This window comes from Clarias gariepinus, chromosome 11 (genome assembly GCF_024256425.1).
Source record: "Clarias gariepinus isolate MV-2021 ecotype Netherlands chromosome 11, CGAR_prim_01v2, whole genome shotgun sequence".
Taxonomy (NCBI): domain Eukaryota; kingdom Metazoa; phylum Chordata; class Actinopteri; order Siluriformes; family Clariidae; genus Clarias; species Clarias gariepinus.
The window spans coordinates 33,555,001-33,572,500 of record NC_071110.1 but is presented as its reverse complement, the minus strand read 5'-3'; the positions used below and the strand labels follow the sequence as shown (position 1 = coordinate 33,572,500).

The window sequence follows — 17,500 nt, the reverse complement described above, 5'->3', positions numbered from 1 at the left end:
TCAGCTCAGACCGAGGGGAATTCTCCTGTAAGTGGATTTCATTTGTCGCCCATTTGTGTCCAATTAAGGCCAATTTTCTGAAGCAGAGTTCTGAATCCTCGTCCAAGAACACTTCCTGTTCCAGTCTTTATCAGGGACGAGTGCAGATCTGTCCGCTTTTATTCATCAGTCAGGGCAGTTCAGTGAAAAAAAAATAGGTTTATCTGACTCTCAGTCGGCTCTGCGTCTGTGGACTACAGGATGCAGACGGGGTCAAAGGTCACATCTTTACTTCCTGTCCGAAGAAATGTTTTTCAGCTCAGAAGGAGAAATGATTCCAATAAACCAAAAGAGAAAAACACGGCTTTATAGTCGACGTTTCTACACTAAATGAGTCAGATATTTTAATGAAGCTCACTAATCTAACTAAACCAACTAACTAATTCAGTTCAGAGGTTTTGGAGTCAACAAGACGAATCGCAAAAGTCAGTCAGGTTTCTCAGAGATTTGGTTATTAAATATAGATGTTGTTGATTTTGTTGATGTTGTTCGCATGCGGGTGACCCATCAGTAAACGGGTTTCGTTGTTTCTGTATCAGTGATGGTTTCCGCGTGGCCGAGGCGCTAGCCCGAGTCTGGCCCCTCCTCCTTCCTCATCCCGCCTTTAGGGCCGGCAGTGGCAGAGTGAGTTTGTAAGGGCCGAGGGTTAAGGGCTTTGCCCAGGGGTCTAACCTGGTGAAGGCGGGGCCCAAACCCTTACCATCCAATCAGCAGACCAATAGCCTTAACCACCTGAGCTACCACCACTGCCCCCTATAGGTGTGTCTGGGGATAATAAAACGCTGTAAGTGACACAGCAGCACTGAAGTTATTTTTGAGTTTGTGTTTGATGGGATCTCAGCGTGATCACACTCACATTTGGAAGCTGTAAAAGAAACTGGTGTGTGTGTGTGTGTGTGTGTGAGCTTTATGGAGGGTGTGTTTGTGTTCTAACTGTGGTTATGCGTGACTTTGGGAAATGATGAGCACGTCAGAGAGAGAGAGAGAGAGCACGAAACTGTTTTAACTAGCAGCACATTTCCATCACACACACACACACACAGACACAGAGTTAATTGAAAACTGATTATGATGTCATGTGTGTGTGTGTGATGTGTAAAGAACCACAAATAGACATGAGGACCAGACTGACACACGCGCGGGAACAGAGGGACGCTGTATGCGATCAGCGTGATGCCTTCACTCCGTCCTTCACTCCACTCTTTTCTTACATGAGAGAACGAGAGAGTGCGAAAGAGAGAGAAGTTTCCCTCTCTCTCCTGCTGGCAGAAATAAAAAGAGAACAGACGTCCCTGCTGTTTAATTTTGTTGCTATCGCTCTTTTGTATCCGTAGCAACGCTGGCTTTTCACCATGACTCACAGAGAGAATAAAAAGACAACAAAAAGAGAGAGAGAGAGAGAGAGAGAGAGAGAATAATCTTTCAGTGCTGAAGCATCAGGAAATGGAACCCCGGGTCACGATGATGAACCCATCCATCACAGAACGCTTCCTTCCTCTCGTTGTGGTTCTCCCTCATCACCGCACTTTGTTCTCTCTGTCTATCCCAGCCTGAGCTGCTCCGCCGAGGTTCCGCCGTGAAATAGCGCTGACACAAATATTCTCCAAACGCAAAAACTCATCCATGACCTTTGACCTTGACTGCGCTCCTCTTCCTCTTCCTCACTTTTTCTGTCTTGTTCTTTAGAGGTTTTAGAATTCTGGAATTTCCCGTTCCATTCCCTCAGGTGATTCAGCCACATAATAAAGTTATCTTTTAAAACACCAAACAGCCCGTGTGTAGGGTTCTGATAAAGCTGTACATACAGATCTAGAACATCTCGGAACGCAGTACTCAGCTCTGGAGCCTCTTAGACGACTTCGGAATCCTACCTAGCGGTGCCGGGGAGTTACGAGTCCTCACCAGTGCTTTTCTTACATGTTGTTCCCGGTTCTGGAAATTCTTTAAACCAAACATCTCATCAGCAAATCTAGGACTTTTTGGAACCTGACACATAATGACACACCCGTATGTGAAGTTCATGCTGAGCTCTAGAACTTGAAGTTAAGCTTACACAGTACGATATGCAGTGTAATGCTTAATTCTTCACATATCCCAGCTTCTTGTTGGTAGGCAGGGGTCAGAGCCCAGGGTCAGCCATTTTACGGCGCCCCTGGAGCATAAAGGGTTAAGGGCCTCGCTCAAGGGCCCAACAGCGGCAACCTGGTGGAGATGGGGCTCGAACCACTGATCTTCCGATCCGTAACTCACACACTGAGCCACCACCGCCCCAGTGAAGCTGAAGACAGTACTTGGGCTTCTAAGATGCAGCTTCCATTTGTACAATTTCATAAGAAGCCATTTTATCCAGCTGGTTCTGGAATCTATCAGTTTTGGAGAACTTCTAGAACCTCTTCTTCACGTCAAGTCAGGTGAAGTGAAGATGGCTTTTATTGTCATTTCACCCCTATACAGGGTTGTGGGTTCAGTGAGCGTTTTTTATGTAAAAAATCAGTTTAAAATGGATGGATTTTTTGGTCACGTCCCAAACAGACCAACACGACTCCAAAACAAACTTTTTTCTGGTTCTGCGCCTCTCCAGTGTAAAGGGCTCCGGAGCGCCGAGTCGAAGGGTGGGTTCAGGGCCCAAACTCAAGAGTTCGTAAAGCAGTGAAGAGTCTCGAGGTGTCTAAAGTGTTTCATTATATTGTGGCGTGGGCGGGGTTTTGATGGGCTACCATCATGCTTTGCGGGAGGGATTGTTTTGTGTTCACCCTGTTGGGAAAAGGTGTTTAAGTTAGTGGCTTCGGCCAGAGGTGTGTGTGTGGTTGAGGTGTGTTTCATGGAGGTTGGATGTGATTGTCTTGGTGTTTACTTTCTGAAGAGCAATAAATTACTCCCAGCCATTTGCATTGGGCAGCAAAGTAGCTCACTCGTCTCTCCAAGTTCCTGCGTGGCGGTGAAAATCGCTACATTTGGTGTCAGAAGTGGGATGGAGAGAAGCGGGTTGAAGCGCACCCCGGAGGAAATCCGGAGGATTCAGGAGGGTCGCCGAGTAGCAGATCATTCCTCCAGCGACGCAGCGCAGGAGCGAGCTACAGCTTTGAGCGCCGCCAGCCGGCGAGGCGACATGCAGCTGCGCCTGCCTGCCTACAACGGCGCCGTCGAGCCGCACGCGTTGGGTCCTCGCCCAAGTGGAGCTAGCCGCCGACTACGCGGGTTGGTCCCCGGCGGAAACCGCCGTCCGGGTGGCCCTTTCGCTGGAAGGCGACGCGCTCCGGGCGTTGGAGGACCTCCGGGCTGATGAGCGGAAGGACTGGGCGAAGCGGCGGGAGTCGCTCCACTTCCGGTTCGGCACGGGTGACCGTAGGGAGGCTGCGTGCGAAAAGCTAGCGACTCGCGAGCGGCGCGCCTCCGAGCCACTGGGGGCGTTTGCTATGGACTTAAGATCTCTCGCGCGCCGGGGCTACCCAGAATTTGAGCACGCCCAGCAGGAGGAGCTAGCTCGTCGCGCGTTCCTTCGGGGAATCCGGCCGTTACGGCTGCGCGAGCACATCCGGTTAGCGGCACCGGCTTCCCTCTCTGAGGCGCTGCGCGAGGCCGAGCGCGCCGAGCCCATCATGGCTGAACACCACGGCAGAAGAGCGGAGCGATCTCCCGTGGCTCGGCTAGGCCTCGACTCAGCCTCCGAGTTTCCGCGACGACGCCGAGGCCAGGGACCGGCGGACTACAGCTGCAACGTTCTTCGGCCCGAGGACAGCGTACCCCAGCAGCCGTTAAACTAGCTCCGGGGGGCGCTGAGGGGAAGCCGCCTCCCACAGCCGTTTTTGTTTTCCCAACTGCTGGATGTAACTTCCGGTCGGGACGTTTAGGGAATCGCGTGGGTGTGTACGTGGACTGTGGCCTGGACGACGTTTCGCTGCGGGCGCTCGAGGACACCGGCTCTACAGTTTCGCTGCTGCGCTGGGGCCTATTGGGGCGCGGCGAGCGCGGTTGTATGCTGCCGGAACCAGCGTTGAACATTCGCACCGTGTCGGGGAGTTACCTGAAGATACGGGGCTGTCGCACAGTGCGAATAAAAGTAGGTGCAGTCATTCTTTCTCATCCATTCTTTGAGGCAGACATAGAGGATGATTGTATTTTGGGGTTAGACATTTTGCAAAGGTGGGGCGCGGTACTGAATCTCGCGGACGGCACTCTGTGCGGTAACTTCGGGTTAGCTAGGCTGCTAGTGCCCAAAGCGCAGCCGGACGTGTTAGTAGCACGCACCAGGGGGGCGGAACTTCCGGTGGACGCGCCAGGTAAACATCCGGTAGCCGACCGAGTGAGGATAATGGCCGAGCTGATAGAGCGTAGCAGTGTGGGGCTAAGTCCGACACAGACCGACACCGTGAAGTCTCTTTTGCACGAGTTCGCGGACATTTTCGCGGTAGACGAGCGCGAGTGCACTCATACCAACTTGGTGCAGCACACCATAGATACGGGTAACGCAGCTCCTGTGCGGCTACATCCGAGAAGGCTCCCGTTAGCTAAACGGGCTATCGCCGAGCAGACGCTGCGGGAGATGGCCGACTCGGGCGTCATAGAGCCAGCGTCCGGGCCGTGGTCTTCGCCGGTTGTGCTTGTGCGGAAGAAAGACGACTCGTGGCGGTTTTGTGTGGATTACCGGCGGTTAAACGAGGTAACGCGCAAAGATTCTTATCCGTTACCGCGAATAGATGATGCGCTTGAACACGTTGCGGGCTCGGCGTGGTTTAGCTCGCTGGATTTGCGTAGCGGGTATTGGCAGGTAGAACTCGCCCCGGAAGCACGTCCTAAAACGGCGTTCTCGATCGGACAGGGGCTGTGGCAATTTCGACGCATGCCATTTGGCCTATGTAACGCTCCAGCTACGTTCGAACGCTTGATGGAGAAAGTATTGGCAGATATTCCTCGCAACCGGTGTGTCGTGTATTTAGACGATTTACTGGTGCACGGCAAGGAATTTGGGGTCGCGTTAGCTAACCTACGGGAGGTATTTTTAGCCATCCGGCGGGCGAACTTGCGGCTTAATCCCAAAAAGTGTCAGCTGTTGCGGCGAGAGACCGTATTTTTGGGACACGTGATTAGCGCCCAGGGGATTGCCACGGATCCAGCCAAAATTGCTGCGGTACAGAACTGGCCTGAACCGGTAAATGTGTCGCAGCTACGCACCTTTCTCGGGTTAGCCTCGTACTATCGCCGGTTCGTAAAGAATTTTGCCACGATCGCCAGCCCGCTACACGAGCTCACGAGAAAGAACCAGTCGTTTCGCTGGGACTGGGTGCACGCGCGAGCGTTCACCCAGTTACGGGAAGCTCTGGTTACGTCGCCTGTTCTAGAATATCCGGACGCGTCCCGTATGTTTATCCTCGACACGGACGCAAGCGATGTAGGCCTGGGGGCCGTCCTGTCTCAGGTGTCCGAGGGCCAAGAGCGTGCTATCGCCTACTTCAGCCGCGCGTTGTCTGGACCGGAGAGGAACTACTGCGTCACGCTGCGCGAGCTGTTAGCGGTCGTCACGGCTCTTAAGCATTTTAGGCCGTATTTATATGGGCAGTCTTTCTTGCTGCGGACCGATCACACTTCGTTAGTGTGGCTGCTTAGCTTCAAAGAGCCTGAAGGACAGTTAGCGCGCTGGCTTGAGCGGTTGCAAGATTACGATTTTATCGTTCAGCACCGAGCAGGGAAACTGCATGCTAACGCCGATGCTTTGTCCTGCCGGTCGTGTAGCAACGAGCGCTGTCGGCACTGCGAGAGGTTAGAAGCGCGCGCGGGTGATTGCGACGTCGAGCACTTTTCGAACCTCGTGAGTCAGAACAGTCTTCCTGCACAGTCCTCCGGAGCCCCCGTCGGTAACCAGCCGTCCGAGCCGGCGTGCAGCCGAGTTACTGCGGTGCCTAAACCATCGCCTATAGCCGTTGCGCCGGTGCCGCAGCTGGACTGTGAACAGTTAATCGCCGAGCAGGAGAAGGACCCGGCGCTGCAGCAGGTATTAGGTTGGGTTAAAGCGGGCCGGAGACCGGAGTATAACGCGGTCGCCCACCTGGGCCTAGAGGTAAAAGCGCTCCATTCGCAGTTCGACAGACTATCGTTGCGGGGGGGCCTACTCTATCGCCACTGGGAGCGGCCGTGCGGCGCTGGCGAGTATTTTCAGCTGCTGGTGCCGCGGACTTTGCGGACACGGGTGTTAGGGATGGTTCATGGACACGCGGGCGCGGGACACTTCGGCGTAACAAAAACTTTGCGGCGGCTGCGCGCTCGTTTCTATTGGCCGGGCTGCCACACTGATAACGAACTCTTTGTGCACCGATGCGACGTCTGCACGGCAAAGAAGGGCCCTACCCAGCGTTCGCGAGCACCCCAAGACTTTCGGGTGGGGGCACCTATGGAGCGTATGGGCGTGGACATTCTCGGGCCGTTTCCCATTTCCGATCGCGGGAACCGGTATGTGCTGGTGGCCATGGACTACTTCACCAAGTGGCCGGAGGCGTTTGCCGTTCCTGACCAGAGCGCTTCCACCACGGCTCGAGTGCTGGTGGATGAGGTGTTCAGCCGGTTCGGCGCCCCGGAGCAGTTGCACAGCGATCAGGGGCGTAACTTCGAGGCGGAGGTGTTTGCGGCAGTGTGCGAGCGCCTCGGGGTGAAAAAGACCCGCACCACGCCCCTTCATCCGCAGAGTGACGGCCTCGTGGAGCGTTTCAACCGGACACTCACTACCCAGCTCGCCGTGCTTACCAGCGCCCGGCAGAAGGATTGGGACGAACATCTGCCCCTCGTGCTGTGGGCCTATCGCACCGCAGTGCAGGAGTCTTCACAGCTGACGCCAGCGGCGTTAATGTTCGGTCGCGAATTGCGCACGCCCGTGGACCTGGTGTTCGCCCCCCCTCCACAAGTGGATTTACCTACGAAGCCGGGGTTGGATTATTTTTGTTCGCTAAGAGACAAACTGTTCCGTGTCCACGAGTTAGCGCGTAGACACTTGGCGGACGCTGGTGTTAAACAGCGCCGCGTGTATGACACCCACAGCCGGGGACGAGACTTTGCTACTGGGGAGCAGGTTTGGGTGTATTCCCCTGGAAGGAAAAGGGGGCTTTCCCCTAAGCTTATGTCTCACTGGGTGGGGCCCTGCACGGTACTGGCCCAGCTCTCTGACGTAGTCTACCGGGTGCGGTTGACGGGGCGGTCGCGAGTGGTCGTGCTCCACCGGGACCGTCTCGCTCCTTATCAGCCCAACGCCAGCGAGATATCGAACTCTGTGGAGGCCGGGCCGCCTCAGGAGGACGGTTGCAACCCTCCTTCCTCTGCAAAGAGACTCTGGCGTTCACAACGCCAGCGCCGACCACCAGCACGCCTCCTAGACTGAGTTCGCCATGATGACCGGGGACGGTCACAGCTCGGGTGGGGGCAGTGTGGCGTGGGCGGGGTTTTGATGGGCTACCATCATGCTTTGCGGGAGGGATTGTTTTGTGTTCACCCTGTTGGGAAAAGGTGTTTAAGTTAGTGGCTTCGGCCAGAGGTGTGTGTGTGGTTGAGGTGTGTTTTATGGAGGTTGGATGTGATTGTTTTGGTGTTTACTTTCTGAAGAGCAATAAATTACTCCCAGCCATTTGCATTGGGCAGCAAAGTAGCTCACTCGTCTCTCCAAGTTCCTGCGTGGCGGTGAAAATCGCTACAATATTATTTATTGATTTTTGGGTTTATATACAGTATATGCACAAACACACACACACACACACACACACACACACACACAGAGTGCATCTTTCTGTTTCCTATCAAAGGTCAAGGACTCTTCTATTGACTTTCCATGACAGGTTAGAGAGTTGTGTGTGTGTGTGTGTGTGTGTGTGTGTGTGTGTGTGTGTGTGTGTGTGTGCATGCGCATGCAATGGGATTAGAGAGGATATCCTAATAGGATGTCGCGGTATTGAACATAAGATGAGCTTCACCACCATCAACAGGATACCAGGACCCACTGCACACACACACACACACACACACACTGAAAGACCCCATGTCTTGTGAAAAACAGTTCTCTGTTTATCTGAATTTGTCCAGAGGTCAAGGATATACACACACTTGTGTGTGTGTGTGTGTGTGTGTGTGTGTGTGTGTGTGTGTGCTTGTTGGTTGAGAAGAGACAGCCTCAGCAATCTGTTCAAACACACTCCCACATAAATCTCTGACACACACACACACACACAGACATTGTAGTTTAGTCGAGTGTTTTCTTTACCTCCTGTACGATACCATTTTGTCACCATTGTTCAAAAAGTTTCCATAGAAACAACAGGAACACACTAGTGGCACCTCTCTTTCTCTCTCTCTCTCTCTCTCTCTCTCTCTCTCTCTTTCTCTCTCTCTCTCTCTCTCTCTTTCGCACACACACACACACACACACACACACACACACACACACACACACACACACAGAAAGAGCTGCTCAAGGTGAAATTAAGGACTAATTTCCAGACCTGTGTAATGTTCTTGTGGTAAGAGGTTTAGTTTGTGTGTGTGTGTGTGTGTGTGTTTTCTGCCCATCACACAGAAAACTTGTTGCTTGTGTAGTGGGTGTGGCCAAGCTTGCACTGTGGCAGGTCACATGACTAGGACACGTCTGTGTGTAGCAAAGGGTTTAAAACTGTGCAGACACAGACTAAGAAGTTACAGACTAATAATATGATTATGCAGACTAAGCAGACGCAGACACAGATGCAGACAGACTGAGCAGATGCAGACTGAGCAGACGTAGACACAGACTGAGCAGACACAAAGAATAAGCAGACACAGACTGAGCAGAAACAGACACAGACACAGACTGGGCAGACGCAGACACAGACTGAGCAGACGCAGACTGAGCAGACGCAGACTGAGAAGACGCAGACACAGACTGAGCAGACACAGACTGAGCAGACACAGACTGAGCAGACACAGACTGAGCAGACTGAGCAGACGCAGACACAGACTGAGCAGACACAGACTGAGCAGACTGAGCAGACGCAGACACAGACTGAGCTGACGCAGACACAGACTGAGCTGACACAGAGACAGACTGAGCAGACTGAGCAGACACAGACTGAGCAGACACAGACACAGACTGAGCTGACACAGACACAGACTGAGCAGACTGAGCAGACACAGACTGAGCAGACACAGACTGAGCAGACTGAGCAGACACAGACTGAGCAGACACAGACACAGACTGAGCAGACACAGACACAGACTGAGCAGACTGAGCAGACGCAGACACAGACTGAGCAGACACAGACACAGACACAGACTGAGCAGACACAGACTGAGCAGACTGAGCAGACACAGACTGAGCTGACACAGACACAGACTGAGCTGACACAGACACAGACTGAGCAGACTGAGCTGACACAGACTGAGCAGACACAGACAGAGCAGACTGAGCAGACGCAGACACAGACTGAGCAGACGCAGACACAGACTGAGCAGACACAGACTGAGCAGACGCAGACACAGACTGAGCAGACGCAGACACAGACTGAGCAGACGCAGACACAGACTGAGCAGACGCAGACACAGACTGAGCAGACACAGACTGAGCAGACGCAGACACAGACTGAGCAGACAGAGACTGAGCAGACGCAGACACAGACTGAGCAGACACAGACTGAGCAGACGCAGACACAGACTGAGCAGACACAGACTGAGAAGACTAAACTGGGAATTAATATTAATGAATAAAAGTTAATGAATCTGTCTTCTGTTTTTTTTTTTACATGATTCCTGATTGATCTCACATCAAAGGTAAGACTGTGTTTTGTTTGTTTTTCTTCTTCATGTCTCTTTGGATATTTGAAAACACACATTTGTAAATATGTCACACTGCAGCTGATAAATCATTCTAATTTGCATTGACTCCTCCCACTTTTCCATAAAAAACAGCTCTAAATCTAATATTTGTTAAGACAAAGCTATCAATTAAACAAACATCTCGACTGACACACACACACAGACACACACACACACATGACGTCCTGAAGATATTATATATATATATATATATATATATATATATATATATATATGTGTGTATATATATATATATATATCTACACATGAAGAGTGGAAAGGCTGTTGGTCCTGATGACATACCTGTGGAGGTATGGAAGTGCTTAGGAGAGGTGGCAGTAGAGTTTTTGACAAGTTTGTTTAACAAGATCTTGGAGAGTGAGAGGATTCCAGAGGAATGGAGGAGAAGTGTATTGGTGCCAATTTTTAAGAACAAGGGAGATGTGCAAAGCTGTGGCAATTATAGAGGTATAAAGCTAATGAGCCAGACAATGAAGCTGTGGGCAAGAGTAGTGGAAGCTAGGTTAAGGGCAGAGGTGAGCATTTGTGAGCAGCAATATGGTTTTATGCCTAGAAAGAGTACATCAGATGCAGTATTTGCTTTGAGGATGCTGGCGGAGAAGTACAGAGAAGGTAACAGGGAGTTGCATTGTGTCTTTTTAGATTTAGAGAAAGCGTATGACAGGGTGCCAAGAGAGGAGCTGTGGTATTGTATGAGGAAGTCTGGAGTGGCAAAGAAGTATGTTAGAGTGGTGCAGGACATGTATGAGAGCTGTAAGACAGTGGTGAGATGTGCTGTAGGTGTGACAGAAGAGTTCAAGGTGGAGGTGGGTCTGCATCAAGGATCGGCTCTAAGCCCCTTTTTGTTTACTCTGGTGATGGACAGGATGACAGATGAGGTTAGACAGGAGTCTCCATGGACTATGATGTTTGCAGATGACATTGTGCTTTGTAGCGAGAGCAGGGAACAGGTGGAGGAAAATTTGGAGAGGTGGAGGTATGCTCTGGAAAGCAGTGGAATGAAGGTTAGCCGCAGCAAGACGGAATACATGTGTGTAAATGAGAGGGACCCAGGAGGATCGGTGAGGCTACAGGGAGCAGAGGTAAAGAAGGTGCAGGATTTTAAGTACTTGGGGTCAACGGTCCAGAGCAACGGAGAGTGTGGAAAGGAGGTGAAGAGGCGGGTACAGGCAGGTTGGAATGGGTGGAGAAAAGTGTCAGGTGTGTTGTGCGATAAAAGAGTATCAGCGAGAATGAAAGGAAAGGTGTACAGGACAGTGGTGAGACCAGCGATGCTCTACGGCTTAGAGACAGTGGCGCTGAAGAAAAGACAGGAGGCAGAGTTGGAGGTAGCAGAGCTGAAGATGTTGAGGTTCTCTTTGGGAGTGACAAGGATGGATAGGATCAAGAATGAGTTTATCAGAGGGACAACCCACGTTAGATGTTTTGAAGATAAAGTCAGAGAGGCCAGATTGAGGTGGTTTGGACATGTTCAGAGGAGAGATTGTGAATATATCGGTAGAAGGATGCTGAGGTTGGAACTGCCAGGCAGGAGGTCTAGAGGAAGACCAAAGAGGAGATTTATGGATGCAGTGAGAGAGGACATGAAGTTAGTTGGTGTGAGAGAAGAGGATGCAGAGGATAGGGTTAGATGGAGGCAGATGATTCGCTGTGGCGACCCCTGAAAGGGAACAGCCCAAAGACAAAGAAGAAGATATATATATATACACACACACACACACACACACACACACACACACGGTACATCAGATGGTATACCTTTGCCAGATTTTTCTTTTAAATTTGTAATTAATCAGGTTTTGCAAATTTAAAGTGCGATGTGAGAACACCGGAACATTCAGATATTGATATTTTCCTTTATGACAAAATCCTTACATCTCTCTCTCTCTCTCTCTCTCTCTCAGTTTTTGGATGTTTTTGTCTCCCCCCTTCTCTCTCTCCATTCTGTCGTCTCTCTGCCTCAAATGACCCATATCTGCGGTTAGAAATGGAAAAAGAGGGGGAAAGATTAAAAAAAAGAAAGAAAAATATCTAAAAACAGAACAAGGACAGAAAGATGAGGGCGAAAAGGACGGAGAGAGAGACAGAGACAGAGAGAGAGAGAGAGAGAGAGGAAATATAAAAGACACATGTTAAAAAGACTTATGTTGTTAGCAACAAACAAATCATTTTGTCCTCTTGTATGAGATTATAAAATAAAATGAATATAAAAATAACATTTAATCTGTGAGACGTGATGAGAATATCATTTAATATAAAGATCCGTTTAATATCTCATATATATATAATTAGATATAAAAATAAATCAGTGGCACTGAAAACTACATTCAATATATCCTGGTTTAATACACACACACACACACACACATACACACACACATACACATACACACACACACATACACACACACACGCACACACACACACACACACACACACACTTATCTCAAGGTGGAAATTGGAAATGCGTTCCCTCTCCCTGTTCCCCCGACGCTCTCTCTCTCTCTCTCTCTCTCTCTCTCTCTCTCTCTCTCTCTGTATCAGCCACTCACAGCGCTTTTTTATTTCTGCTTATTAAAATGAAACAGTGTTTTTGTTTCTGTCTGTTTGCAACCACTCCATATCTCTCTCTGTCTCCTGTCTCTCTGTATCTCTCTACCTCTCTCTCTCTCTCTCTCTCTCCGTCTCTCTCTCTGTCTCTCTCTCTCTCTCTCTCTCTCTCTCTCTCCATCTCTCCACACCACTGAAATCCTGCAATTCAGTAAAAAAAAATCTAATAAAATGCTTCCATTTCCCCGAGGCTGCTGTTTTCACCTTCTCTTTCTCCTTCTCTTCTGTAAAGTAATAAAAATAAAAAATAAAAAAGTAATTTCTTTCTTTTAAAAAAACTTGATGTCATTATAAAAAGTAAACGTTGAAGAAAACCTAAATGTTTGAATTGAGTACCTGAGCACCGTGTCTGTGACCAGAACCGAACCATCACGCTTCAGAACCCCTTAAACATTCATGGAACCATCAAGGAACCCTTTATTGTAAGAGTGTAGCAGGTTTTAGAGATTATAAAGAAGATACTAAGCAAAAACCTAGAGTCTGTACAACACACTCATCCAGGTCCCACACGCACACATACACAAACACACACACACTTAGAACAAAGGGTTCCTCATGGGTTCTCCGAGGGTATTCCTGCTATTTGGTATCTTTCCTATTGTTCCTATTTCACAGCATGATGTACAGATTAGATGCAGAGTGTCAGAGTGAAAGAAAGAGAGACAGAGAGAAAAACAGGAAAAGCAAGAGAGAGACAGACAGAAAGGGGGAGAGAGAGAGAGATAGGCTGATGGACAGATCTGTTTATTTCTCTTTCATCTCTCACATAAAAGCTATAAAACGGTTATAAAGGCGTCAGAGGGAGATTAAACTCCCGCTCTGTTTGTCAAACACACGTGTAGGAACACAAATAGATGGAAAGCGGTGTGTTTGTACAGTCTGGGTACACAACACACACACACACACACAGACACACACACACACATACACACACACACTCATTGTCCCTCAAGTAAAGTGCATTAGGCTACCAAAAAGGAAGTGATGGAGAGCCCGTGCATTCTGTCTCGTGATAGTGCATATCCGTTTCCGTGATAGTGATTTTGATGTTGATGATGATGATGATGATGATGATAATGATGATGTTAATGGTGATGATGATGGTAATGACATTGGTGTTGATGGTGATGATGTTAATGTTAATAGTAATGGTGATTAAGCAATTTCCTGGGATTAATAAAGTTCTTTGTTTCTTGAATCTTAATGTTAATGATGATGATTATGGTGATAATGATGAGGATGATGTTAATGGTGATGATGATGGTGATGGTAATGATGATGGTGATGATAAAGATGTTGACGGTGATGATGGTGATGAGAATGGTGATGATGATGGTAATCATGATGGTGATAATGATAATGGCGATGATGGTGATGATGTTAAAGGTGATGATGATGATGTTAATTGTGTTGATGATGATGGTGATGTTGATGATGATGATTGTGATGATGGTGATGGTGGTGGTGGTGATGATGGTAATGATGATGGTGTTGATGGTGATGATGGTATTGATGATGATGATGATGAAAGTGCTGATGGTAATGATGATGGTAATGGTGATGCTGGTGATGATGATTGTGATGATGGTGATAATGATGGTGATGATGATGATGATGGCAGTAATGATGAAGATGATGATGGTAATGATGAAGGTGATGATGGTGGAGATGGTGGTGGTGATGATAATGATGTTGATGTGATGATGGTGATGGTGGTGGTGATGATGATGATGATGATGATAATGATGTTGACGGTGATGATGGTGATGATGGTGGTGGTGATGGTGATGATGATGATGATGATGTTGACGGTAATGATGGTTATGGTGGTGGTGATGGTGATGATATTGATTATGTTGATGATGGTGAATGTAATGATGGTGATGATGATGATGATAATGATGATGATGGTGGGGATGATGGTGATGATGGTGATATTGATGATGATGGCGATGATGATGATGCTGGTAATGATGGTGATGAAATTGATGATGATAATGATGGTGATGATGGTGATGATGGTGATGATAATGATGGTGGTGGTGATGATGATGATGATGGCGATAATGATGAAGATGGTGATGATGATGATGGTAATGATGATGGTGGAGATGATGGTGGTGGTGATAATGATGGTGATGATGATGGTGGAGATGATGGTGGTGGTGATAATATTGATGGTGGTGGTGATGAGAATGATGTTGTTGATGGTGGTGGTGATGATGATGAGGATGGTAATATTGATGGTAATAATATTGATGATAATGGCGATGATGATGGTGGTGATGATACTGATGATGATAATGATGATAGTGATGATGATGATGATGATAATGATGATGATGATGATGGTGGTGGTAATGATGATGGTGATGATGATGATGATATTGATGGTGACGATGTGATGATGAAGATGGTGATGATGAAGATGATGATGATGGTGGTGGTAATGATGATGGTGATGATGATGATGATATTGATGGTGACGATGTGATGATGAAGATGGTGATGATGAAGATGGTGGTGATGAAGATAATGATGGTGATGATGGTGATGGTGGTGATGATAATGATAAAGATGATGGTGGTGATGATGATGGTGATGATGATGATGATGATGATAATGATGATGGTGATGATAGTGATGATGGTGAGATGATGGCGATGATGGTGATGACCATGGTGACGGCAGCATCACCGAGACAGACTGCTCCCTAAGGCACGCTACATTACTCTAAACTGAGAGGAATAACCTGATTCTTGATCCGAGCAGAACATTTCTGAGTGGTGTGGCGATAGTCAGTGATAGAAGCAGGACATGCAGATCCAGAACTGGTTCTTGAACGATGCTTCATGACCCCCAGGAGAGCTGAGTTTTGGAGAACGCCAGGGCTCTCCGCTTTAATGAAGCCGTTAAATCTTGTGTGTGTGTTGGGGGAGGGAGGGGGGCTGTGTAGAAGGAAAAGAAAAGAAAAAAATGACAAAAACAGACAAATAACACACTCTCTCTCTCTTTCCTTCTCTCACTCTCTCATTCACAGTTTCTCAAATATTTAAAGGAAATAAATAAGTGGAATAATACCAGAACACATTTTGTGCATGAGTGTGTGTGTGTGTGTGTGTGTGTGTGTGTGTGTGTGTGTGTTAGACTGAAGCTTAGTGCAGACTTTAAACCACAGACATGTAATTAGAGAGAGCAGTGTGTATGCAACATTAATTAAAATCATCAAAGTGTAATCAAACCAGAGAGAGAGAGAGAGAGAAGATAAATTCGTCTGTAGTTTTTAACATGTTTGTCGCTCTGCATATCGACGCCGTCTGATGATTTATGCGTTTAAAATCACCAGCTTTGTTGGAAAGAAGATAAAAATACCAGAAATCACTGAGACACTCTAATAGATTCCTCCAGCGGGGACAAATCCAGTGTGTGTGTGTGTGTGTGTGTGTGTGTGTGTGTGTGTGTAGATACTGTATTCCAAAAGAGTGAAGGTGAAGACAAAAAAACAGAGAAAATTCCAAAAACCTGTCTGCAGCTTCTTAAAGCGCATTTCATTACGGGACAGAAAAAGAATTACAGTCAGCATCTGGCGGAAACATCTGCACTGAGCATCGATCTCAGGAGCTGATCCCAGTCCAGGGTGATGCGTCTCCCAGGCTGAAGGAGGTTCTTCAGAGGAGATCAGGTGTACGGACATGTGTACGGGCAAAAAAACACAGGAAATAAACAAATAAATAAGTGATTATTAAACATTTCCTCATGCATGCGTTATTATAAAACACACACACACACACACACACACACACAGCCTTTTAGTGATTATATTAGTCATTTATTTATTAGAAAAACAACATCATGTGAAGGAATTTCATTTCTCAATAAGATTATTTTAAAAAGCATTTAGTTAAAGGACATTAGGGAAAATATTACTTATATAAATACAGAAATAAGCATTTAAATGAGTGTATTTACACGTCCTCTGTGTGTGTGTGTGTGTGTGTAAACACATGGCCCAGGGCACACCATCCTCCCGAGTGTGTAACACAATTTACATCCTCTCCAGTGGTTCCTGCGTTTTGTTTGGATTGTTATTAAAGAAAATGAACGCTAGTAACAGGATTACTCGAGTGTGTTAGCGTAACGCTAATGACATTTCGCAGAGCAAATAGTGAGCGGAAGAACGCTGAAGTTAGTTAATATTAACACACACACACACACACACACACACACACACACACAGCAGTGTAATTAACACTAAGAGTGAACAATCATGACATGATCAGTACTGAATCCCTGCTGTTTCCATGGTTACTGATCAAATAAGGAGATCAGAAGTGTTTGATCTGATCCTCACGGCGGCACTTTAATACTTATAAATACTTATAATGACACGGCGGTCAGAATCTGCTGCGGATCTGCGGGGGGGGTGGGGTTGTGGGGTTAACAGACTGGCACTGTGCCTTTATAAATGGGGGAGTTTGTGGTGTTGGTATTGGTGGTTGTTTTGGTGGAGGTGGTAGTGTTGGTGGTAGGGATGGTGGTTGTTTTGGTGGAGGTGGTAGTGTTGGTGGTGTTGCTTTTGGTGTTGACGTGGTGGTAGTGTGGATGATTTTGGTTAATGTTGGTTGGTGGTGTTGGTGGTTTTGGTTTCAGTATTTTTGGTGCTGGTGGAGGTACTGGCATTAGTGGAGATCTTGATGGTGGTAGTGTTTGTATTTTTGGTGTTGATGTTAGTGTAGGTGGTGGTAATATTGGTCGTGTGTATATTTTTGTTCTGTAAACACACAGTACAAACAGAGGAATAGCTCGTGTCCCGGTTGATGGTTTTCCTGTCCGTCCGCTCTCGCGCGTTGTCGTCCCCCCGTGCTCCGGGTGCGGTGCCGGCTGTTTGTCGCCTGTAGGAGATTTTCCTTCCAAAGAGCAGAGCGAGGAATGTGCTGAGATGTGATCACGCCACGGCGTCCTGTTGAGAACCCGCAGGAGTGGAACTGAATGTCCATATGCTCACAGTTCC

At 47.9% G+C, this 17,500-nt stretch overlaps 1 protein-coding gene across 12 annotated transcripts in view; it reads left to right on the top strand.

Annotated features, from left to right (window-relative positions):
• Nucleotides 1-17,500, top strand: part of LOC128532862 (cGMP-dependent 3',5'-cyclic phosphodiesterase) — a 168,863-nt gene that overhangs the window by 76,322 nt on the left and 75,041 nt on the right. The gene's annotated exons all lie outside the window — the stretch shown is intronic.